Below are 21,841 nucleotides of genomic sequence, written 5' to 3'. Positions count from 1 at the left end.
GTATGCCTTGCCAACGTCTTTACATGGTGCACTTTCACGTTTTCCTGGCTCTGTTGAGTTAGGCCCTGATTTCTGCCATCGAATCCTTTCTGCTCTCTGCCTCCTGAAAGCTGCAGCCTGGATCTGCAGCCCTGACCTTTACTTTACTCCCTGCGTGGCGAGCGGTGCCCGGCTCGGCCTGCTTGCCTGCCAAAGACAGTATTTTGCCTTCAAGTTATCTGCTCTGCTCCTCGAAAATACATTCCTGTCTAGTGACATGGGTAAACATATCCTCAGCTGCAGAGCAAAGGGCCCGGCCTTTCTGTCTCCTTACAAGTAATTCATCGCTCCCGTTACCATGGTAGGCCCATGGCCCCTCGCATTACACGTAGACACGTAGCCACATATGCACGCACTAGCAGTCAGTATAGAACAGCCTCTGCCCGAGAGACCTTTCCTTCTAGATAATACAGTTCTCCAAACACAAGATATCAGATATGATTGGGGTAGGTTGTTCTGACATCCCAGACTTCTGTCTCCCCTTGCAATGCTAAATGTCAAGTCCCCTGCACTCTCCAGTTCCACGTCAATCACACGTCATGTTGCCTGCGCGCGCATCCTAGCCATATATTTCTGCTGACACTGCAGGATTCCTCTATGAATCCACCCACCTGTGACACCTTCATGTGACGTTTCTAGCACACACCTCCATATACGCCCTTGTGCACGCCTTCTGTTACGCACATGTGTTCTTATCTCGTTTCTTTCAGCTGTTACGCCTTCTGTATCCATCACCACTGTATGCATTGACTATATATATTGTGCACTGTTAATAAAGCATTGTCTATCCCTTCCTGAACCTTCGTGGTGATGGAACATGATACCATGGTTCGAACCATTCCATTACATGGAATAAAACCCTTATAACTCAGACTCCACCGACTCTGCCTCTCATTTTGATTGAGCTATTTTATTGAACTTATACCGCATAGAAATTCAGTATACGGTAAATATTTGTTTACCACATAATTTGGCGCCCGAATAGGGACCCCTCCCCCACCCCACAAGCCGGCGATGCGTCGCAGGCCCTACCCCCTGCCACAGCCGTGACGGACAACTACGCGTACCCGCAGGATTTCCTGTATCTCCCTCAGGCCTACGGAGGTGACGGAGACTGCGATCGACATCCAGACGAGGCGGTGAGGAGTGCGGAGGATCCCGACCAGAGCCCAGCCGAGAGAGCAAGGTCCGAGGTGTCTAGAGGCCCACCAGTTCCGAAGTACCTACGTCACGAGTCGAGTCCAGTCCGGTCCAGTCCAGTGTCGAGTTCCGAGGCCTTCCGTTCCGTGCTTCCCGGTGAGTACAGTTGCTGGGGACGCATCTAGACGGGTGCATATAATTTGTGCCCGGTCAAAACGGGTTTGGGTACACAGATCTGGTCTACACTGTTTTAGCAGTGTATCTGTGCTGTTTAGCAGTACATCGATTTGTTATAGAATTTCGTTCATATTCAGTATTTGTTCAAAATGTTTAAATGTGTTTTAATGTCGTGGTATGAGTGATTGTTTGATCTTCATTACTGTGTTTAGTGTATAAATTGTGTTCGAGTTCGAGTAAGTATCAAGTATCGAGTTTCAGAATGCCACTGTTCACTAAACTTCGTCAGATAGGAACCAGAAAAGGGATATTAGAAGAAGCGATTCCTGTCCCTCCTAGGGACACTCCAGGACATTTTATGTACCAAAAACATGGCTTAGATGCCATACTGTATCTAGACTTATGGGTTGATTATACTAAGAACTTAGACGAGAAATATAGATGGCCTGTTTCAGGAACATGGGATGCCGAGTGCATCATGAGAATAGAAGAAGCGCTCTGGAAAAAGAAAGCCAGACAGTCACAGAAAGATGCCATATAATTGTGGCGTAAAGAGTCGCATAGACGCACAGAGAAAGAATTCAGAAAAGCAGAGAAACATAGAGAAGATTCAGAAAAAGACCGAGAATAAGAATTAATAGCAGAAGCTGAACGTGTTAAGGCCGAACAATTAGACCGACAACGAAATACCCTTATGAATGGCATGTATCCTCTTCTGGCCGAGGGCCTACCTAAGGCCACCCCAGAAGTGCCAAGTAATTTACCGCCACCATTAGTTCCGATTAAAGTAGGCCATAAGAAAACTGCGGCAGATATTTTTCTTTCTTCCTATTTAGATGATGTAGCACCCGCATATACTAACGTACCCGGACCACCCGTTAATAATGCACATCTGCCCGCTCCGGCTGATCAACCTGCTGTTCATGTTACGACACCCCCCCATGCTCATGTCACGCTTCCCCCTACTGTTCCCCCTGCAACTGTTCCTGGCGTTGGGCCTGGGAATCCTTTTCCCCGGGGCCCATCTACTGTACATACTTTTCCAGCTACGATGGCTGACGGTCAAGTTGAAGGTCACGCTTCAGGTGGTGCAGCAGGAGGTCACTTTCGGACCCCGCCACCAGTACAGCGATTAACAATAAGAGATTTAGCAATGCAACGCACTCCGAAAGCAGCAACGACTGAAAAACTTAAAGAGTATCTCACAGACTGTAGATATGATCCAGTACCAGGTAAAGACGGTCGCATGATGCTAGCATCACTACGTATACGACGAGCTTCAGACTATTTAGTGTTATTGCCAGAAATGACGAACCATCTAGATAAAATATATCGCTTTATACAAACGGGAGAGGGTCCTGAATGTATTTCCGAGGCCATGACATATCAGAAAGTAGACACTCAAGGTTTAATATTACGATTCCTCATAAACTGTTTCATAAGAGAACGAGATCGGCCTGGTGTAAATAAAGAAGAGATGGATATACTAACTACTTGGGGTCAGAATATAGCAGACGGAAAACATGATAAACAGAAGTGCATAGAGGCCATGTACAGAAAGATCTGTGAAGACATAGTAATATTTCACGAAAGAGAGAAAGCTACAAGGGAATCAGATGCAGACAAGAATGAATCCTCAGAGGAGGATGAACCAGAGAATACAGGAACAATAGCATATGTAGGTAAGGGAAGACCCTTTACAAAAACAATTCGTCCAGAAAGTAAGAGACTTTTTCTCTCTGCTATGTCAAATCCGAGAACTCCTGAACACCTATTCCAGGCTACCGATAAAGTACTTCAAGAACGAATGGGGTACCATGTACTCAGTTCTATGGACGAACAAGAACTAGCCCGGTCAGCAGTACAATGGGCTGACAATTCCAATATATATAAGGATGATGCAGTAGCGCAAACTTTTTTAAACCTCTCCCCAGACGAACAGCGATTAGCTGGTATGTACATGATTCAACATCTCATTTCGTTGTACAAAAGTCAATATTCTGATCCAGGTCCCCTACCTGATGTATTAGTAGAGTTACTCACGAATAAATGGAGAGGCCTAAGTACCGATTTAATTAAAGTAATTTTAGAACATCGACACAGATATAGTGCCTTCCTGAATCCACAGTTTGTTTCAGCTCCACCCCCAGAAAGAAAAATGTTTTACATAGACAGACAGAATCCATTGCGAGAAGTTCATCCAATCCGGAAACCGGATGACACACTACAACGCGTGTTTGTATACACACCCATAACTAAAATGGAATTACTAGAAATGAAGAAAATAGTACCTAGTCATGATAAAGATCCTGCAGGATTTCACCGTGAAATAAAAGACATGCTTCTCATGGGAGATTACACGTATTCTGATATTATGAAAATACTGAAGGTACTATTGCCTGCTGGGATTTACGAGAAACTCAAAGAGAAGGAATGGGAGGTGGGAGATAAAAAGATTAATTGGACAGAATTAGAAGACGAGGATAAAGGTCGAACCCCAGGTTTAGGTCTTGGGGATAAAACTAAAGCATTACCAGGATTATTAGTACAGGTTTTGCCAAGATTATTGACAACTAAAAAGGAAGACTGGGACGCTATCTCAGCCTGCAAACAGAAACAAGACGAAGACACCAGTGATTTTTATTCTAGATTTGAGAAATGTTTTATTATTAATAGTGGCATGAAAACAAGTAGCGAGTCTTACCCGCATCTTTTTGTAACCAAATTAGTTGAGAATTCCTTACCCCAGGTTAAGAACCGTGTATTAAAAGTCGAGAGCACATGGCAAGCAAATACGCCTTCTCAGATGTTACAAATGTTACAGTACCACCAGAACAGAATCAGGGAGGAACATGATCACGAACAGAGACGTATGAAGGATACGAAAATGAAAATGCTCGTTGCTCAGTCAGTTCCAGCTGATGGTCAGAGAAGGGGTATGACACAGTCCAATAATTCAGCAATTCCCGTGAAAGGGACATGCAACTATTGTAAACAGCCAGGTCACTATGTAAATGATTGTACAGTTCTGAAACATAATATAGCAACAGGTAAAACTAAAGAGAGGCCACGTCCTCCTAGACAGGATCAGGTTCAACATCAGGTCCAGCAAAACAATCCACAGAATGTACAACCTATGCGTGTTCCACAACAGACAGTACAGACCGTAGCGGTACCACAGCCACAACCGATTGCCGCGACACAACATGTCTCACAGCAGATGTACCAGTATGCACAATCTGACTACCCCGATTACCAGCAATATACATGAAACAGCCTAGAGAGGGAGGTTGGCTTGCCTCTTATTGAGATTCCTGTAGATCAAGAGGGTCCATATGTACATAGTCAAGTATTAGGAAAAGACAGAAAGTTTTTGATTGACACAGGGGCAAGCAGGACAACTATTAGTCATAACGAGGTTCCAGGGGCACCCCTCTCAGGCTCGCAGAATGTTTCCCTTGGATTTTCAGGAAAGCCTATTGTTAATGAAGTATCGAAACCAGTTCCCCTTGCTGTTGGTCCGTTATCACGGACTACAGATTTGTTGCTTACGAAATCATGTCCTGAAAATCTGCTAGGTATCAAGACGCTGAAGGCTCTAGGAGCAGTTATATGTTGTTCCCCGGAAGGAGTTAGACTGTTTTTACGTGACTTTAAGGGTCACTATGTATTACGAGATTTTGATGCCAGATTGAAAAATGTACCAGAACATTTGTGGGCACAAGGCCCAAATGATGTAGGTTGTATGCATATCACACCATATCGAGTTACACTCAAGCCAGGAGTTATATTACCCAGAATCCGACAATACAAGTTACCACCTGATGCTGTAGTGGCTTTACTGAAAATCATTGATGAGCTCATTGCACAAGGAGTGGTTGTAGAAAACGACTCAAATGTTTGTAATTCCCCTATCATTCCGATTCTTAAACGCACTGATCCAAATACACCTCCAGTTTATCGATTAGTGATCGATTTACGAGAATTGAATAAATGCATTATACCACAGTACCCCGTGGTCCCAGACATTTCGTCTTTATTGACTGCTATTGATTCCGAAGCGACGTTCTTTACCGTAATTGATCTCAAGAACGCCTTCTTTAGTGTCCCCATTGATCCGGAAAGCCAATACCTTTTCGGATTCTGTTTAAATGGCCGTAGCTTCAAATTTGCACGCGCACCTCAAGGATTCACAGAAAGCCACAGCATCTATAGCCAAGCATTGAAGAGACAACTTGACAGTATCCATATGCCTGTTAACACTGCCTTGCTACAGTATGTCGATGATCTGTTGATCACCGCCAGAAGTGAACCAGAATGTGAACATGCATCACTGACAGTCTTGTATTTCCTGGCTGACAAAGGACACAAAGTGTCCCCTTCGAAGCTGCAATTCTGTGCCCAGCAAGTGGTGTACCTTGGGCACTTGCTGTCCAAGTGGGGTAGGCAGCTAACACCTGATCGTATTCAGTTAATCGCACACTTACCGCAACCACAGACACAAAAGGAGGTACGGGCCTTTATAGGCCTCACCTCTTACTGTAGACAATGGATTCCTCAGTACGCATACCTAGCCAAGCTACTTATACAGTTGACAACACAGGAGGCAGCGTCATCGACTGTCCTCCCTTGGACTCAGGAACATACACAAGCTTTTGATGAGTTGAAGAAAGCTTTATGTCAAGCACCAGTTTTAGCAACACCATGTTACAGCAAACCTTTTACACTCTTTGTTACTGAACGTGATGGTACAGCATTGTCTGTCCTCACACAAGGTCAAGCAGGTTCACACAAACCGTGTGCTTACTTTTCCAGTACATTAGATCCAGTAGCCCAGGCTCTGCCTGCGTGCTTAAAATCAGTTGCAGCTACAGCTCTAGCAATCAGACAAAGTGACTCCATAGTATTAGGACACCAATTGACAGTACAGGTTCCACACTCTGTGGAAGTTCTTTTAAACAGAACGCAGACTCGGCACTTGACTATAGCACGACTGACAGGTTATGAATTGACGTTATTTCAGCCACACATAGAAATCAGACGCTGTAACATCCTAAATCCAGCTACATTGTTACCATCAAACAAGACAGACCCTACTCCACATGACTGTGTAGAGATCATTAACGCAGTAACAAAGCCCCGACGAGACTTGACAGATGTCGCATTGACCAACCCAGACCTGACACTTTACGTGGATGGTTCATGTATGAGAACCAGCACAGGAGAATTAGTGGCCACGTATGCAGTGACCACTGAAACTGAAATCAAAGAAACACACCGTATTGATACACTGTCTGCTCAGGCTGCAGAGCTCTTTGCTCTGACTCGAGCCTGTATAGTAGCTAAAGACAGGAACGGTAATATATACACAGCTTCACGTTATGCATTCGGAGTTGTACACGACTTCGGAGTCCTCTGGCAAGAAAGAGGTTTTTTGACCTCTCACGGAGCCAAGATCCAGCATGGTCCCCTCATTCAAGCTCTGTTAGAAGCAATACATTTGCCTTCAGCCATAGCCATCATGAAGTGTAAAGCACATACTAAAGTCACAGACTCTATTTCCCAGGGTAACGACCTGGCAGATCGAACAGCGAAACATACAGCTCTGACTCATCGACATGCAACTGATATGACAAAGACAATAGTACCGACACCGACACATTGCATGACAGTTAAGGATCCCGCACTAGATGAAATCGACATACAGACACATGCTACTCCAGACGAAATCAAGAAATGGACTGAACTAGGAGGGATCCAGACAGACCAGGGATGGATGACGAAGGGAAAAGCCTCATGGTTTCTCCCCGACTCTATGGTTCAAGTTATGATCAATACAGCACATAGTCCAGCACACTTAGGAGAAAAAGCCATGTTAGACAGTTTACAGAACCTTTGGTACAATAAACATTTTCGAGCAGCAGCAAAACAGAAAGTGCGTACTTGCATGATCTGTTGTCAGTTCAATCCAGGTAAAAGCATTCCCGTAGAGCAAGGTGGATTTCATCCTCCCGATCACCCTTTTGAAGTCCTCCAGATGGATTATATCCAGATGGAACGTTGTCGAGGATTCAAGTATGTCCTTGTAGTTGTATGCGCACTTTCCCGATGGACAGAAGCATATCCAGTCCCAGATTACACTGCTCCGACCACTGCCAAGCAGCTGGTTCGTGAATTCTTCCCGAGGTATGGTTTGCCTCGTGTCATATATTCAGATAACGGTCAGCCATTCTCGTCCGAGCTTATGAAGCAGGTATCACTCCTGCTAGGATATCAATGGAAGTTTCACTGTGTCCGACATCCCGAGGCAGCAGGTCTCGTAGAGAGACATAACCAGACCCTGAAAACACGCCTTGCTAAAATTTGTGCCGAGAAAGGTGTAGACTGGATAGTTGCATTGCCAGTTGCACTCTTTTACATGAGAATGGTAGCTCATTCCAGAACAGGGCTATCCCCGTACGAGGTGGTCTTTGGCAGGCCACCAAATATGTGGGGGACGCCTATACCGCGAAAGATTACCGATGTTGATAGTAATATGTTGACAGATTACCTTGCCTCCTTGATGTCTGCACTACAATCATGTCGTTCACAGGTTGCGGCAGCCTTTCCCGACAACACCGAGGTGAAGCCACACAAGATCATCCCAGGAGATCTGGTGTATGTCCGGAATTTCGATCGGAAGAGTCCATTGGAGCCCCGCTGGAAGGAGCCGAAGATTGTTTTGTTAACCACAAGGACAGCGGTGAAACTAGAGGGCCGCAAGGGATGGCTCCACTCGAGCCATATAAAGAAACATTATGGACTGCCGCCAAATACTGACTCCCAGCCCTGCCCCATTCCAGTGACTGATACTAAACTCCCCCTGGTAGAAAAAACTCCTCAGCAGGAGTACAAACTGAAATTGAGATCTAGCAAGTCAGACAGTTTAATTGTTTAAGTCCTCCCCTAGGTGAAGCGGTTAGACAGGTTCCTGACATGTACAAGTTAGATCCCAATAGAGAGAGAGATAGACAGAAACAGATCAAGAAACGAAAATATTGTAAATCTCTCCGAAGCCATTGCACTGTTACATTATTGATTATGTTTTTTCTGAGTCTTACGATTATTGTTACAAGCTTATTGTTACACATTTACTTTCCTATTGCTACACGTGCACATTCTTCCTCAAATAACACTGTCGAGCATACTTTCAGTGAACTGCCCCCTCACGAGTTATCTTACCGACTTGCGCTGCGCAACAATACTTTCATCAGTATGTTACACCATTCCCATCAGACCAACAATGCTACTAATTGTTGGATATGTGGCCGAATCCCTCCCTATCAGAACTACAAGGGAGTTCTGCCCCTCTTTCCGTATCCGTTCACACACAATGGTTCCTGTGGTGCATGGTTCAGTTTAATAAATTCTGTAGATTCAGATTCCATAGTGTACCAAGGCAATTGGGTGTGGGGAAATCTGAACACAGTTATGAATAACGCATGTTTCCCAGACAAAGAAGGTCTTCCACAAAGGACAGGGACCGATCTAGAAAACGAAGTGTATGGATTAGGTAATTTTACGCTTAACCTCATGATTCTGAATGTCCAGTCCGAAACCAAACCAGACTTGCCCTCTATGTTAGTGTTACCAGTCAAAGGTGAATTATGTGTCAGAAAGAAGGGTTCAGTACACCTAGGTCATAGTGAATGTACTACTGTGATCGAATTTAGTGATAAAGGCAAGTCTACATTCAGAGCTTCCCGTCATTCATATTTTATTTGTGGTCAGACAGCCTACATACGTTTACCTCTAGATTGGGATGGGACATGTTACATTGCATTTCTTTTACCACCAGTTTTTCTAGCTCCACCTGATTATCATAGGAATTCCCATCTAATACATACTCGACACAAGAGAGAACTCCCGATTGTCGACTATACTGAAACTGCATGGGAGCAATACACAGACTTCAATAAAGGTTTCTTTCCCTATTTAGGCACTGTCTCAAATAGTAAACTGATACGCAGATTAACCAGAACCCTTGAAGCAGTAGTGAATGAAACTACTTCCGCCCTAGGCAACTTAACGGAGGAACAGTCTGCTATGAGACTTGTTGTTCTTCAGAATCGTCTTGTCCTTGACGTCATCCTGGCCGATAGGGGCGGAGCTTGTAGAGTCATCGGATCGAGTTGTTGTGTTTTCATTCCAGAAAACGCACCGTCAGTATATAAAGCCATTACCCGTCTCCATAAGATAGCAAATCAGATACATCAAGATCCAGGCACCTGGACTTGGTCCGGCTGGCTCTGGAGTACAATATCAGCCTGGGGATGGAAAATCCTGTCATTCCTAGGAGTCATACTACTGATAGTGTTCAGTTGCTGTCTCTGCTTACAATGTGGGCCAGCGATTTGCGGCTTGTGCGCCACATCATGTATTCCCCGTCCAAATTCAAGTTCTAAATCCCGCCTGAAAAAGGATGAGCAAATGATGTTATATGAACAGATAGATGGATTAATGAAAATCGATATATCATGAAGGGTCCGTAGGGGACAAGGAGGGAATGAGGTAATTTGAATTTTATGGTCAAGAAATGTCCCCTACCGTGTACCCCACCGTCTCCATGTACGTGCTTCAAGTACATGTAATTTCCCTCCATGACCAGATATGAAGACGCAAATGTATTTGCGTCCAACGTTAACCTGTCCTCTTTCAGATCCATCATGAATGGATAGATAATTCAGTTCCTAAGTATGCCTTGCCAACGTCTTTACATGGTGCACTTTCACGTTTTCCTGGCTCTGTTGAGTTAGGCCCTGATTTCTGCCATCGAATCCTTTCTGCTCTCTGCCTCCTGAAAGCTGCAGCCTGGATCTGCAGCCCTGACCTTTACTTTACTCCCTGCGTGGCGAGCGGTGCCCGGCTCGGCCTGCTTGCCTGCCAAAGACAGTATTTTGCCTTCAAGTTATCTGCTCCGCTCCTCGAAAATACATTCCTGTCTAGTGACATGGGTAAACATATCCTCAGCTGCAGAGCTAAGGGCCCGGCCTTTCTGTCTCCTTACACGTAATTCATCGCTCCCGTTACCATGTAGGCCCATGGCCCCTCGCATTACACGTAGACACGTAGCCACATATGCACGCACTAGCAGTCAGTATAGAACAGCCTCTGCCCGAGAGACCTTTCCTTCTAGATAATACAGTTCTCCAAACACAAGATATCAGATATGATTGGGGTAGGTTGTTCTGACATCCCAGACTTCTGTCTCCCCTTGCAATGCTAAATGTCAAGTCCCCTGCACTCTCCAGTTCCACGTCAATCACACGTCATGTTGCCTGCGCGCGCATCCTAGCCATATATTTCTGCTGACACTGCAGGATTCCTCTATGAATCCACCCACCTGTGACACCTTCATGTGACGTTTCTAGCACACACCTCCATATACGCCCTTGTGCACGCCTTCTGTTACGCACATGTGTTCTTATCTCGTTTCTTTCAGCTGTTACGCCTTCTGTATCCATCACCACTGTATGCATTGACTATATATATTGTGCACTGTTAATAAAGCATTGTCTATCCCTTCCTGAACCTTCGTGGTGATGGAACATGATACCATGGTTCTAACCATTCCATTACATGGAATAAAACCCTTATAACTCAGACTCCACGGACTCTGCCTCTCATTTTGATTGAGCTATTTTATTGAACTTATACCGCATAGAAATTCAGTATACGGTAAATATTTGTTTACCACAGGAACACCCAGCTATCTTCGATAGATATTGCCTATTTAGAGTCCATATATTAGAATAAGGGAAGATTTTACCCCAAGCTCTAATATGATCATATCATGAAACAAAATTCCATTTGGAAGGATTTTCTGCTGACTAAAAATCAGAGTCTTATATATAAGAAAAAAATCAACACATGAGGAGAAGCGAAATCTGCCCAAAAATCAGGTCTATGCTATTTTAGTCGGGAATGCTGCCATCTAGGTGTCAATTATATCCAGAGTATTCCTATAATTTTGAATAATTCTAAAATTTTTAGGTTTTAATTGTTTTTTAGCATTGACTGAGGAATCAATTTTTGTGTTTGCTAGAAAATTGAAATCCCCCCTATAATCACTTAACTGGGGATATGTATTAGGGATTGAAAAAACTCATCGTATGGCACTGGATTATTCTCCACTGGGGCATAAAAACTAGCAAAGGTTAGGTATCTGTTCCCCAGGTTACAGGTCACCCAACACCATCCTCCTCTCAGATCACTTACAGAGTTCACTACCTCAGCTTGAACTGTTGTGCCTGGAAAGATCGCTGTGCCGCGATGTGTTGTGGAGGAGGAGAAGCCCTAGTATGCTACCCCGGGCCTAAACATAGACAAATCTGCTAGCTTCCCCTCAGGTATATGGGTCTCTTGAATTAAAATGACAGCTGGGTTTACTGTCGTGATCTATGATTCAATGGCCCCCATTTTCTTTTTGTTGAGACCATTTACATTAAAAGACACCGCCTCCATGATTTCCATTTTATCCGTTAAGGCACTACACAATATGGCCCTTGAGGGGTCGCGAAGTGGGATAAGCTTTGCTGAAGGAATGCAGGATCTGTCATTAATCCACACTTACCCTAACAGTGTATAGAATTGAAAGTAAGATGTGGATGAATCTAGATTTTAAAAATGGATCTCTTTTTGCCGTCTTGCTTCCCATTCCCATTCCACCATGTGCACCCCTTCTACCCCCTCCCTGAAAAGCCAGAGTGAGCAGTACCCCATCCCTGCTCACTCCTGACAGGCTTACCCTACTCCCCAAAACTGTCCCCTTGACTTTGTGCCAGGGGCCACTGGCCTACCTACCCCCCTCATCCAGGACATAAAGGAATGAAAGAAAAAGGTCTCAGAAAGAGAAAAAAAAGAAGAATGGATAAGCCCCAGAGACCAATCTGAAGGAAGGAAAAACCTGATGCAAAAAGAAGGAAGAACAGACAAAAAAGAAAATATACAATGAGTTAAAGCAACTATATTGGGAGCCCTAATCTGAGAAATTAGGACTTGTTTGAAGAAATGTGTTGCAGTAGTTCCTACGCTTTGGGGACATTGCAGAATGGGTAAAATCTACCTTTTACAAGTACTTTTAGTTTGCTTTGTTGAGCAATCATTGCCTCTGCCCCCGTTCTTTAAATAATTGCAACATTTTAACAAATACTTTTCGCCTTTTGGCTGCAGAGGTAGAAATGTCAGGTAAAATACGACATAGTGGGGCATCTGAGGAGGTTAACTGTTGCTGTTTTATGGCCTTAGATAGGTTTTGTTTTTTGACCCTATAATCACCAACATTTACAAGAAATGTCTGCCGAAATTTGGAATTAGGAGAAAGATGCGCAGGCACCCAATTGGGCCTCATTTGAGTCAAATACCCATTCTTGTGTCTGCTGCCCCTTGAGTCCTTCCGGAATACCGAGGATATGGAGATTAGAGCATCTAGAGTGATTCTTTAATTCCTCCAGTTTGTACTCCATTGCGGATGTTTGGCTCTGATAAGCAGTGACTTTATCATTCATATTAAAAACGTGATCCTTCACCGGTGAGATCCTGTTCTAAGCCTCAAGAAGTAGCGCCGGAACCCGGGCCATGTTATCTTTTATTTTAGTAAGGCGGGCACGGATGGCAGCAATTTCCGTGGATTTAGAGACATTGAGCTCCCAAATCTCCTCCAGGAATAGGTTGAGCATCCCAGTGCCTAGTGAATGGTCTATCATTTGGGGAGGAACTTTCCTGATTTGAATCAGGCCCAGATTTAGAATGCACTGCAGATGCTACCAGAGTTACAGTGTTATCAGGTACTGCCTGCCCAGCAACTTCAGGAGCAGGTACTCCAGATAAGGTCAGTCCGGGAGATGGTATGGGTTGTGTTAGAGTTTGTAGATAGACACTACTGTCACTGCAGCGAGACATACCATCATAGGAGTCAGAAGCCTGTCTAGTTGTTGGCTTTTTATCGGTGATCCCATCCTAAAATCCAAACCTCTTCTTTTATCTTTTAAGGAAGGATTACCTCATAACTGCTCCTAACCCGTCTACCATGACACTTTCCTCAACCCGGTAGTGCACTGGTTCACTTTCTCCCACCTTACGGGTTTCTTATTCAAGCACTCCAACAATTTCCCCTCCTCATCAATGCAATCCCACCCTCAATGTCCACACCTTTTACATGTTAACACTTCAGTTTCTGTCTCCTCCTCTCCATTTCTACATTTGTTGACATTCTCTGCCTCTTAATAGGTCGTGGTGGCATAAACAAAACTACTCTAACTCTCTTTTTCTCAAATGAACATTTACTTATCACTGGAGAACATTTTATAATGTGGAAAAGGTAGATTGTCCTTTTGATATTTTTTTAAAGGAGGTTTCATTAGCCTGATTTTGTGAGGCGGACATTCTTCGTTTTGAAAATGTGTCATAATGACAGATGCTCCTTTCAGACAGCTCTCAAATTAGATAGAAATATGCACCTGATAAAGCATCATACCCCAAGCTAAAAATTATTGTCCGTTGCACACAAAAAAACATTAAACTCAAGGGAGTGGATGAGACATGTTTGATGCTCTAGACAGAGGTTATTAAAAGTTTCACACTAACAGAGTAGAAGTATTTGGCAAGAATAAAACCTCTAAATTATGGAGACAGTACTGGGACATTTCAATTATAAGCAAGCTATATTGATAAGGGGTAGGGAAATGCATCCGTGGAATAAAAGGTAAATTGCACTCATGGGTTGCCATATACATTTACCGTCGGAATAGCTTCAGTAGCCACATGCCAAAAGAAACTGTTTTGACATGGTCAAATCTTTGGGGGGTATTAACATTTGCCAGATGCAGGACAATTGCAAAAATTATTGGATGTCCCATCAATCCTATTCATATATATGAATGTGTCTATATGTTATGTCGGGCAGACAAACCGTCCACAAACGTTAAAAGGGATGCCCTGAATCAAAATAACTCTACATAATTTATTTTATTATAACATTAGCCAAGTTAAACATAATTTATTATTGGTAACATATATTTTTCTAGGCACTTACTAATGTTTACAAAAGAACATAACATTAGAAGTACTATGAGGAGATTATCACATGAGCAGCACAACATTTCCACAAACCAGGAACCACACTTAAGAAATAAAACTGAGAAAGGTAAAACATTGAGCCTGAAGCAGCTAGGCTATCTGCTGGCAGGATGAGGGGATGAAGATGAGCACAGCTCCACTTGTAACTAAATAGGGACGGCATGACCCTCGTACAAATGACCTATCACCTTTCCATTGTCACTGCTGCCAATTTGGAACCAGGGCTGGAGAGTCAAGAAATTCCATACACTTCCACAACACTGTCTAGAACTTCTCCCTTCTTCCAGAAGGAGGCATCAGGGTATAAAAAGGGGACCCCAGGCACCAACTCTTCTGTACACTTCTGTACATGTAGACTGCGGTGCTGCTGAAAGAACTGTTACTTTGCTGGACTGCTGCCCTGCTGGAATTCAGCTTTGCTGAACTGCTGCCCAACTGCCCTGCTGTCCTCTTGCCTTGGAGAGAAGAAATGGACCTGCAAGATCATCCTGAACCCAGGGATACCAGAGTGACTCCAAGGGTTAGTCTGCTTACTTCCTGATCTGAGCCTCAGGGACATAAAAAGTCTCCCAAATATCCTGCACCACCACCTGTGTCCAGCGGAAGTGAGTTCCTGAACCCAAAGTGGTGCCCCTGGAGTGGTGTATAGAGAAAAGTAAGTCTGGCTACTGACATCTAAAGTGTTTGCAGACAAGAACTAAAAAGGAAGTTGGGTTTGACACACAAATAAATCAAACTGATTGACGCAAATGTGAAAATCACTCAAGGTTCTGCAATTGCAGTTTGGACTAACAGACAACCAGTCCCGACTGATACCTTAGTGTTCTCAGTGTTAGGGTAAATGCACCTGAGCATCCATGTGTTGGGAATTAGTATTATAATAGTTGCATTACATTTTCTACTAATTAAATATCTGTGGAAAATGTTGTGAACCTTATATGTATTTGCCTATTTGATCATAACTTCTTGAATAACTGTGTATTTTCCTAGAATTGCGTGCATGTATGTTGCATTTCTTTGGTGTAAATTCTTGTAAAATTGTAGCAGAGCACCGTGTACTCAATGTTTGTGTTTCATTGTTTTATTTTTATTGTATATTAATTTGCCCCATACTCTATTAAAACTATTGTAATTATAGTATTTAATGCAATTTAAATTAGACAAAAAAAATGCCTTTTACTAATTTGAACAAACTACTGCTAGAAGCTAAAAGCATTAACAAAACTGGCAAAGCTTTATGTGTTTGAATGTGTGTCCACAAGATGATATCCCTATTGATTATGTGTGAGATTCATTTCTGATATTTTCGAGTACTGCACTCACGTTGCTATCATCCTAGATTGAAACTCAAATGAATGTCTCGATGTACTAGCTATTTCTGTAGGATAAACTCTTATTAATCTAAATTAGTAGCACAGACATTCTGGCACCATACTGTAGCAATTTTGTTGGTTCACAGAAATTGAGGAATTGTCTAATTTCAACAGAGTGTTGACATTGCTAACCAATGTCTTGCAACTCATATTTTAACAAGGCTTAGGCGTGACTTACACTTGTAGTACTCTGTGTTTATTCCATAATTTCAGACTAAGGTTTTTATTTATGGGGAATTGGCATAGGGCAGTGCAGCAACTCTTCTTGCTGTGCTGCCCTATTCTAAAGTGAAAGGCCAGGTATGCTTGTATGTATGTGATTCGGTGCATTCCTGTCCTTTCTCCCTGCACAGGCACCGTTTGGCTACCTGTGAGCCAACACAGGCACCTTTGCACCATGGTGCAAGGGTGCTTGTGTTGTCTGCAGGAATATTATTGTGCAGAAAGAGGCACTTTCCTGCACACAAAAAACAATTCTAAGAGGTGTTTTCCTCTTTCTATGTGTGCTGTAGAATGTTTCACCTCTGGAGGCAAAAGGATTTGGTCCTTCTCCAGGTTTACATCATCTTGTAAATCTGAGGCAGCATCAAAATACATGGGTATTGCATTGGAAAACTTTCCACAATGCTCATGGAATGCCTCTAGAGCGCAGAGAAAGGCAATGCAATAAATTTCGCTGCCTTGTCTTACTACATATCCATGAGACCATCCAAAGCCAAGCATAGTTGCTTTGTGTGACCTCATATGTATGATTTAGTAAACTGCACCAACAGAGCATCAGAAAAAAGTGATGCTCCAGAAGCACAAGGGGGTCATAAACAAGCCCCTAAGCCCGGAGACTAACTGGCTTACTCCAAGAATTGCAGAGTAACCAAGGAGTCCTGAAAAAGTTGGTCAATACAACTTACAGGAAAAACTTTTTGCATCGGGATTTTTTTAATTGTTTTACTTTCATTGTCCTGTTTTTTTGGATTAAAAAGAAACAGAAAACAGGGCACGCCTGGTATACAATTCAACACTATTTAATAAAGTAAACAGAAAATGTGTGCAGTACTGGAACATAACTTGCCTGTGTTTGGCTAGACTTGAATAAAAATCCTCCTAGATTATTAAAAGAAAAACTCCACACTGGTGACAGTGTGATATACACATTGCACTGTATTGTAATTGTTGCATATTCCCCTATTTTGCTACTTATTGTTTGGTGACTATTACTTCCTCTCTGATCTCCTATACTATTAAAAATCCTGACACCTCTATCTTCCTCCTCATTTCATTTGCTCCTCTTGTTCCCCTTATTGGCTCTACCTCTGTCCACTCATCGATCTTATCTGTCACTACTTGTACATTGCATTATTTTGTTATTCACTCTTTGCTCTACTCTAAATAGCCCACTTCTCTGGCTCCGACCTTCTTCCCCTCCCCTATCTTGGACACGCTTACAAAGCTTATCTTGTTCTCTCGTTATGTGTAACTATTTATCGCTACATCTTAACTTCCTGCCTATGCTTCTCAGTTGAACCATCATGCCTTCCCTCATTCAATCTCCCTTCCTACAGGTCTCCCCCATATCTAGACATGGTACATTCTTTACCCTCCTAATCTTTCCAAAAATGTGAAAAAAAACTTTAAACACAAGCTACTCAGGCGTCATCAAGAAACTTTATTCGTCGACAATTACACCAGCCTCACCTCCTTAATTAAAACTAACTATATCTTTTACACAGAACGCCCCTCCAAATGGAAAGCATCTTCATACACCACCACCACATTACTAAATCCTGTAAAATCCCATATGGTTTAAAACTGTCTATCGCCCCTATTCCTGGAGAAATTGACATATCTATCTTTAAATCCGGCAACATCCTCATACAAGCTTCCAAAAACCACCTCTCCATCTTCGATCAACATTTCAACACCTTGTCTTTCTTACTGTCCAAACCACCCCCTCACTCTTCTGTCTCCCACTCCCAAGACTCCCTTTTCGTCTTCCCCATCGCCTACCCTCCCTCCAGTTATAACTACTGGTAACGAGGTCTCCCAACCTCCCTCTTCAATGACCCACCCTCCCACTGACGTCTCTACAGCTTTAACGGTCTCCCCTACTCACTCCCGCCCTAAGGTCATTCCCTCACCTACCCCTAATCCCACCACTTCCTTTTCCACTCCTTCATCTCCTACCTTCCCTCCTCCAGTTATGTCATCTGATAATATTGTCTCCCAACCCATTTCTCTCACCCCCTCTCACCCTCCCTTGCTTATGACATCCCTTCTTTCAAACTTCCCTAAAGCCCCCGCACCTACCCTAACTCTCCCTCTCCCTTATGGCATCTCTCCTCCTACCTCCAATTCCACAACTCCCCCTCCTCTTCCCCCCAGCCTCTTCCCCCTAACCAAGCTGCTACCCCTCCTCTCTCTCCTGCTTCTGCCTTTCCTTCTCAGTACATATATCCTGATTCTAGAAATACCCTGTTCGACCCCTTTAACTTCCCTCTGACCCTCACCCCCTGCACTCCTCTCTCCCCAGGCCTCCCTCCCATCCCACTTTTCAGTCCTTTTACCTCAACCAACACGGTTCATCCTCTCTACCATGCCACCCTCTCTCCCTCCTTCCCTTTCAGTTTCCTGCCCAGTCTCTATCTAACATTGAAAACTATCTCCTATGCCTGTTGTCAGAACTCACCGGACTTAGAAAATACCTTATCACCCTCTCCCTCTCCTCATTGAAGCTCCTTGGTCCCAGCTTACAAATCACCCCTAATCCTCAACATAGTTACACCTCCCCGCACTGCATTTGTAATCCTAGGCCCCTTCTCCACCATTCCAGTGATCCTGGGGACTAGCAGATTACCTTCCTACCCTGTCTTTCCTAGACCTCCTACTCAATGTACTGCTATCCAACCATTCCCCCTCCCAAAATCTACCCCAAACCCCTTACCTGCATGTTGGTTAACTGCAGATCAGCTTTACAAACCGCAACTGAAACTGCCAAAACTTTCCTTAGTGAAAACAATGACATGACATTCCTTACTGAAACTTGGCTCAAGGACCACTCTGCTTCTATCCTTGACTTGCTCGTCCCCCCTGTTTCTCTTTCCTCAGGAAAGACAGGCCTGACAGAATAGGAGGTGGCCTCGCCTTAATCTTCAAAAATGAACTACAAATCTCTCTGGTTAAAAACTCGGACCCTTACATGTTTGCATACCTGGAAACAGAACTTAAAGCCCAATGTTCTCCCCCAATTTGTCTGCATAACATCTTTCATCCCCCTGGTAATCCACTTCCCTTTGCAGAGGAACTCTCAGACCTCCTCACCCAATCCTCTCTTTCCAACTCTTATAATCTCTTCCTTGGTGTCTTCAACCACCACTTGAATGATACCAAGGACCCCGCAGTTAACCTACTCTCCAACTTTCTTGAGATCAGGGACCTTAAACAACTTTGCCCTTCCCCAACCCACAGCAAAGGGGCCACTCTTGACGCCATCATCGCTAACAACAGTCTGGCCAACTTATCCAACATCATCCCCATCGATTGGTCCGACCACCACCTCATTCTCTTCACGATGTCTACCAAAGCTTCGCCCCCCTCCCCAAGACCTCCTAAACAAAAGAAATTGACAAGAAACTTTAACCATATCCCCCCTGGCGAACTGGAATCAAAGCTGCAAGCTCATCTTCTACTCAATCCTCCCTCTCTTAACGCTAATGACCTCACAGACCATTTAAATAATTTGTTTAAAGAGGTGCATGACCAACTTGCCCCTCACAAGCTTAAAGCAATGCGAAATATCCTTTCCAAATCTGATTCAACCCTAATCTCAACAATGAAAGACACTCTCTTAGATTGACGGAAAAAACGTGGAGGCAACACGCTTCCCCGCCAATCTTGCACTACTCAGATCCGCCAGGTCCAACTACAAGAAGCACATCCATAATGAAAAGGCCTCCTACTTCTACTCACAACTTGATTGAGCCAAAAATAGACCCAGAGAACTGTTACAAAACCAAACACCTTCTGCCCCTCTAATCTTAAGGCCTCCATTGAAAATTGTGAAGATATTGCAAACTTCTTCTCTGAAAAAACATCCAAAATTGATCAGTCCTTCCTCTTAACTCCCCTCTCAACTTTCCCTATATCTTCCTTTAACATTACTTTGGAGAAGTGTGGCTCACTGGTCAGAAGCGGTGACCCTGAAGAAGAGATCAGGCCAGGGACCAGAGTTCAATTCCCAACGCTGCAGGGTCTTGGGCTTAATGTCCGCGGACTTGATAATTCTCTCACCTTGGCGCCTACTCTAATCATGGGTCCCACACTGCAACTCTGGGCAATAGCTTGCTTAATCTCCACAACGGTCCCTACATTGCTGGGATGCCTGGCTTCACCTTGGTGGTGCCCAGGAGGGGCATCTCACAGGGAGAGCCAGGAAGGGTTCCACAGCGTTATACAGCACAGGGACGCCCCGTTGCTGGGGCAGCTGTGCGCTTTACAAGTATACTACATTTACATTTACTTTGGACTCTCCTGCCATTGTCAACTCACCCACTGACCCCTCTCTCTCCCTCTTGACACCCTCACTCCAGAATCTATCCCCAACAAACCCCAGCAAAAATACAACACCGCCTGGAGTACTTTCTGCCCTGTTTATGAACTCGAAGTATATGACATCCTCACTAACCTTAAGCCTTCCTCCCACACCAAAGACCCGATCCCTTCTAACCTAATCAAAGATCTTAAACATATCATTTCACCTTTCTGGACCACTATCATCAATTCCTCTTTAGGCTCGGGGTGCGTCCCGGCATCCCTCCAGCTCGGACACATCACTCCAATTCTCAAAAATCCCAATGCCGACCCTAATGATCCAAATAATCTCCGCCCTATCTCTAACCTTCCTCTTCTCTCCAAAGCCCTTGAAAAATGCACCCTTCTCCAATTGGATAATCACACCAACTCATTCAATCTCCTGGACTCTCTGCAATCCGACTTTAGAAAAGGCTGCAGTACTGAAACTGCTATGCTTAACATAGTTGATGACATCCATCACTCCCTGGACAAGGGCGATTCTTGCCTTCTTATGCTCTTTGACCGCTCTGCGACTTTTGATACTGTTAACAACTCTACCCTACTCAACACTCTCACAATTTGCTTTGGCCTCAATGGGATTGTCCTCCAATGGTTCACCTTCTTTTTCAAGCAGAAAACGCAGCAAATCAAAATCTTGGACTGCATTTGTAACCCCACTACTTTTTCGGCATTACCCAAGGCTCTATTCTCTCTCCCTCCCTCTTGAACCTCTTCATGGAACCGCTCACCCTCATTCTTAAAAATGCAGGTATCAAATACCACCTCTATGTCGATGACACGCAACTCTCCTTTAAGATTAAGTCACGCTCTGATGTTCTACAACTTAACAACACTCTAACTAAGATCCAATCTTGGTTCCACCAAACCCATCACAACCTCAACCTCAACCCAAATAAAACCGAACTCATTCTCTTCTCTCCAAAAAACAATCCGCTTCACATCCAAGACTGGATCCAAGACCTTAATGCGCTCAACTGATCTCTTACCTTATCCAGTTCAGTCAAATCTTTAGGCTTTACCATTGACAACTCCCTGACATTTATTCCCCATATAAAACTCGGCTAAGGGGGCACTCTTCTCTCTCCGCCATCTCAAGAAAATCAAACCCTTCAGTCCTGCTGATGACTTCAATTCTGTTGTCCAAGCACCGGTCCTGTCGGAAAATGACTATAGTGATGCTATCCTCCCCGGTATGCCTAAAATTCACTTAGCTCCACTCACAACTGTGCCTATCCTAGCTGCCAGGCTTATCTCTGACTGCAAACCCTTTGACCACATCTCCCCTACCATCAAAGCCCTCAACTGGCTGCCTGTCGAAGGCATGTCCTCCTACAAGATTGCATGCATTAGTCATAAAGCTCTACATCATAACTCCCCTTCTTACCTCGCTGATAAACTCCACAAAGCGG

This window comes from Lissotriton vulgaris, chromosome 8 (genome assembly GCF_964263255.1).
Source record: "Lissotriton vulgaris chromosome 8, aLisVul1.2, whole genome shotgun sequence".
Classification (NCBI taxonomy): Eukaryota; Metazoa; Chordata; class Amphibia; order Caudata; family Salamandridae; genus Lissotriton; species Lissotriton vulgaris.
Note: the sequence above shows the minus strand (reverse complement) of the source record.